Genomic DNA, 6,000 nt, shown 5'->3' with positions numbered 1-6,000 from the left:
ATCTTATTACTTCTTCCATATATATTTATATTTTCAATACAACTTAGTTTGTTTGTTTGTTTGTTTTTGAGGCAGGGTTTCTCTGTATAAATGGCTGTCCTGGACTCACTTTGTAGATCAGGCTGGTCTTGTACAATTTACTTTTTAAATGAAAGGTTCTCTGATTCGTGTACCTCAGACACTAACAATTGCTAAGGGAGAACTGAAAGGCCACATTGTTAGAAGGGTTACCAGCCCTCCTTCAGCTCAAAGCAACAAATGGATTTTCTTACTTTGCTTTCTGTTGCTGTAACAAAATAGCCAAAGCCGGGTACTTTAAACGGAAAAGATGTATTTGTCTTACAATTTGGAGATCCAAGAACAGAGCTCCTCTTATCAATTCATTTTTACCGTGGGCCTTTCGGCTACATCAAAGCATGCCGGATGCCATCGGTGTGGAAATGTGTAAAAGAGGAAGAGATCATAATGACACAGGAAGAAGGAGATTCAGGATCCAGGATCACTCTGTTTTATAACTCCCTGCTAGCAGGGTCCCACGGGAACTACATCTTCCCAGGGTGGTGCTCTAGCCAGACATGGTGGTGCACACCTGTGACCCCAGCACTCAGGGAGGCAGAGGCAGATGAATTGCTGTGACTTCTAGGCCAGCCTGGTCTACAGAGTGCGTTCTAGGACAGCCAGGGCTACAAAGAGAAACCCTGTCTCGAAAAGCCACACGCATGGGCTGGAGAGATGGCTCAGAGGTTAGGAGCACTGACTGCTCTTGCAGAGGTCCTGAGTTCAATTTCCAGCACCCACATGGTGGTTTATAACCATCTATAATGAGATCTGATGCCCTCTTCTGGCCTGCAGGTATATATGCAGGCAGAGCACTGTATACATAATAATAAATAATTCTTTTTTTAAAAAAAAAAAAGAAAAGAAACACCACACACACAACAAACAAACAATCTTTAAAATTTAAAGGCCAAAGAGATTTCTTAGCAGTTAAGAGCACTGGCTGCTCTTCCTGGGGTTCTGAGTTCAAGTCCAAGCAACCATATGGTGACTCACAACCATCTATGATGGAATCTGATGTCCTCTTCTAGCATGTACGTGTACATGCAGACTAAGCACTCCTTCATAAATAAACAAAAGGTGTTGCCCCAATGACCTACCTCTGCCCATCTTCACTTCTTACAGATTCTGCCACCTATTCAACCTCGCCACACTAGAACTAATTGGAATCAGGAGGTGTTGCTAACCTTCCAGGAATGAGGTGACAAATAGCCTCCAGGCTTATAGATTACTTCCTAGAGAGGGGGGGTGTTACATCACATGATATCAGGGCACAGTGCTCCCCTTGCCTTAGCAGAATCTTCCTTCAGGTGAGTACAGCATGAAGACACGACAGCAATACATTCTCAGTGAGTTATTGAAGTCTCACTGGACTTTAACTCTTTTGTTGCTAGGCTTTTTTAGAGATTAGGGTCTGGCTAGATAGCCCAGGCTAGCCTGAAACTTACTACGTAACTTGTATTGGCCTCCAACTTGTAGCCATACCAGCATGAGCCACTATGCTTAGGCCAGACATTTTAATAAAAATTTTATTTAATTTAGAAATTTATCTAACTGTGGGGGGGGGGGTGTGCACGTGGTGAGGAGCGTATCTGTGGAGGTCAGAGAACAACTTTCAGAAGTTCTTGCCTTCCACTTGAGGCAGTGTCTCCTGCTTCTGCTGTTGCTGTGCAGCCCAGGCTAGCTTCCAGCCAACTCTCCAGTCTCTTCATCCTGACTCCCTGTAGGAGTGCTGGGATCACAGGTTCATACCACCAGGTCTGTAATTCTATGTGGGTTTTTGGGATTGCACGCGGGTCCTTGGGTTTGCATGGCTAATGCCGCTGAGGCATCTCTCGGTCCCCTTGAAATAATTTTTTTTTAAATCTAAACTCTTTCTAAATTATATTTTCTTTCTAAAATCTAAAACCACTTTGAGAACAGAGTGAAGTCTAAATGAGACAAGTGGAGTGATAGCTATGGAATTTGAGACAAGGTGGTAGGATGTGTGAAACAATTCAACTTTTTAAAACAACAACAAAATAGTTACTGAGTACCCTGTGACAGACATAATGCTGAGAGCTGGGAAACAAGCTTCCGTTCTCATGGAGTTCATATTTAAGTAGTGAGTGTGATGCTGTAACAGAACCCAGGAGGGAAGGCGGACCGTATTTGTCTTGTGGGGTCTGGGTTACCACACTCACCATAACATGGGTGCTCAAACCCTGTCTTTATGAAAGAGGTGCCATCTGAGCGACAGCTGAGAGATTGGGTAGGAGTTCTGTGCAGAGGGAAGGGTACGTAAGGGACAGGAAAGGACATGTGGAAGCATTTGGTGTGGTTAAGGCCATGAGAACATTTTCTAGACCAGAAGCAGAAAGTGCGTGTGGTTGTTGTTTGTATAGGAATGGCTCCACAGGCTCGTGTGTTTGAATGCTTAATAGGAATTAGGAGGTGTGGCTTTGCTGGAGGAAGTGTGTCACTTCCGGTGGGCTCTGGGGTTTCAAATGGTCAAGCCAGGCCCATTGTCTCTCTGTCCTTCCTGCTGCCTGCAGATTTGGCTACAGAAGTCTCAGCTCCTCCAGCACCATGTCTGCCTGCATGCTGCCATGTTTCTCATCACGCTAATAATGGACTAAACTTCTGACCCTGTAAGCCAGCCCCAATTAAATGCTTTCCTTTATAAGAGTTGCTCTGGTTATGGTGTCTCTTCACAGCAATAGAATATTGACTAAGACAGTGAGTGATGGCCAGAAAAAGAGGGCGGGGCAGGGGGAGGAGGAAAGAGAGAGAGAGAGAGAGAGAGAGAGAGAGAGAGAGAGAGAGAGAGAGAGAGAGAAGTGAAGCAGCAAGGAAGGCAGACTAAAGTAGACTGGCCTTTAGATGTATAGCAAGGAATTTGGCCTTTATCCTGAGAGAATAGGAAATCATGAGATTTTAAAATGGCGGAACAATGGGATTTATAACTACTGTTACATTCTTGGCACTGTCTACCATAGTCACAGAACAATATACCTCAGTTCTTGCAAACTTGGCTATGAACTCCCTCTGGCTCACAAGGAGGATTTTTTTTTTGTCAGGAGAAGGGTTCTCAAAGAGCTAGAAGCAGTTGCAAAGCACCCCTGCATTTCCTGGCCCTGAGGTAACTTTCCAGGACTGTGCCCTGGAGGAAAACACCCATTTGCTCTCCCTCTTAACGCTATCTAAATCACGACATTTCCAAAAGACATGCACCTTTTTCCAGTTGAAGTCAAAACCACTCTTTTCTATTCGACCCTCATTTCTAGATTCCTTTGAACTTCGTGACCGAGTCACTTTGTGACCAAGTCACTTTGGAGGAAATGCCCACCTGCTGATGCTTCTATAGGAAGATCAGGGGCCTCTTAGCTCCGCTCTTCTTCCACCCCCAGATCCTCCAACAATTCCACACTCCTCCCTCAGAGTCCACACACAGGATGAAAACCCAACAAAAAGCACTCTGAGGGCTCCTCTGTCCTTGGGGCACACTTTGCAGCAGCAGAGGAGCTGACAGGATAAAAGTCCGGTTGTGTTTTGTTGATTAAATCCACTCCAGTATGATTTGAGAGAGATTTTTACATTGAAGTCATCACTGTGTTTTGCAACGAAAGCAAAGAGAGCTGAAGAAAATGCACTCAGAGTGAAATGGAGCAGAGTTTCCTAAGTGCATGCGTGCGTGTGAAAGACTATAGCTCCTCGTCAGAACAGAGGATGGAGAAAGTACAGTCCACAGTGCTGAAGGAAACCAAACTGCTTTGTTTGTTTACCAAATGCTACTTTTTGGTGCTAGAGATTAAACTCACACCCCAAGGCCTCCTCTACCACTGAGTTGCACCACAAGCGAAGGCTGCCAGCTTTGAGGTGCTCAGGTGTCCTTGCCCTCAGGCAGCTCCACCTGTGTTACCAGCTTCACTTAGAATTGCTGCTCCATCATTGACCTGCAGTGAGGTGATACCAGGTAAGGACAGCCACGGGCTCTTATTTCACACTTTCCTGGAGACTATGGAAAGAATGACACACACCTTCCCTGAGCAGCCTGCTGCGCCTCCCTCCATGCAATGAGGTTGGCCTAAAGATGTTACCATAAAGCCTTCTTTAACCCTCTAAAGGACAGAGAGGGTAGACACCTTTGGCACTGCATTTTTCAGCCTCCTAGTTTCTGGCATTATCATAAATCTTAAGGGGGAAAAAAGATTGGGGAGTCAAAAACTCCTATACCTTAGGCATGTGATAAGTTTTGCATATTTATTTTCCTATTAGGGGAAAAAAAAAGGCCAGACAGTGGTGTCACATGCACTTGGGAGGCAGAGGCAGAGGCAGAGGCAGAGGCAGAGGCAGAGGCAGAGGCAGAGGCAGAGGCAGAGGCAGAAGGATCTCTATGAGTTCAAGGCCCACCTGGTCTACAGAGTAAGTGCCAGAACAGCCAGGGTTACCCTGACTTGAAAAACCCAAAACCAAACAAAAATTAAGAAAATAAAGCCAACGCACACACCTGTAACACCAGCACCTGTAAGGCTGAGGCAGGAAGATCACTGTGAGTTTGAAGTCAGCTCCAGGCCCGCCTGGACTACAGAGTGAGGCCCTGTCTCCACAAACCAAATAAAAGATAAAATGTAAAAGGAGTTTTAAACTGTACTCTTTAGGGAAAGCTTTACTCTTGCTGGAGATGTGGTTCAGCAACTGAACCAGGGAAGTTGGGTATTTTAACATTTAGATTCACCTAAATCAATTCCATTTATTGAGACAGTCTCATGCATAAACTGCAACCTCTGCGTATATTTGACATGTGATATTGACATCACATTTTTTAAAAAGATTATTATAGGTAGGGTGGTACCCCAGAAAAAAATTTCCATTTTGAAATGGAAGCAATAGTGTCAGGAAAGTTTGTTTTATATAGTTATATATATTAGGGAAAGAAAACAAAAGGATTTTAAACCATTTATTCATTTTGCATCACAATTGTTTGTGACTTTGGGTACAACCCTCTTGCCTTGTAGCCTCTCTCTTTCCCTTTCTTCCACCTGTCACTTTCAGATCTGTTTATGTCCCCGTTAGCACAGTCACTCTTGAGTTTCCGGTCCTGTCCACCTACCCACCCACAGTCTCACCAGCTGTCCCCCTTCCTAAATGTGACTGGATCTGAATGGAGGGCCATGGTGGATAGCCCTTAGAGCTCTTATCCTCTGTGGCTTTCTACTGGGGTAGGGGGTGGGGAGTAGGGGGAGGTGATGGTGGCACAGCCTTTAATCCCAGCACTAGGGAAGCAGAAGCAGTCGGATCTCTGAGTTCGAGACCATCCTAGTCTTCAGAGTGAGTTCCAGAACAGCCAAGGCTACACAGAGAAATTCTGTCTTGGAAACAAAAAAAACAAACAAATAAAAAAGATGACTTAACCAGATATAATGCCAGGCTGGGCAGATAAAAAGACACCTATAATTTCATGTATTGCCTTTCCTGATCCTAAACACAAAATTACTTCATGCCAAAGGATATGCTTTGTGATCACCCTGTAAATTTTTATCTATCTTTTTTTTGGGGGGGGGGGGTGTTGTCCTATATGGCCGCTACTGATCTAAAGGCAGAAAGCTATACATCTCCCCCTAGTGGTCCCTCTTTGTCTTACTCATGTCCATCTTCTCCCAGTTCCATGACAACAGACAGCTGCAGAAACGATCCTCAAGCACAAAATCTAGTACCACTATCTCCTCACCTTTCAATACGACCCAAACCCCAAAAGTCTACCCCCCCCCCGCCACTACACACTCCCGCACACTGTCCATCTGAAATATCTATGTAATCTCTGTTGTTCTGGGACAGGCTCTCATGAAGCTAAGACAGGCTTCAGATGCTTGTTATGTAGCTGACAATGACCTTGAACCGCATAGCCTTCTGAGTGCCCAGGATTACAGGTGTGTAACACCACACCCAGTTTACATGGTACTG

This window comes from Acomys minous, assembly GCF_964271855.1.
Source record: "Acomys minous genome assembly, chromosome: 8".
NCBI lineage: Eukaryota > Metazoa > Chordata > Mammalia > Rodentia > Muridae > Acomys > Acomys minous.
Note: the sequence above shows the minus strand (reverse complement) of the source record.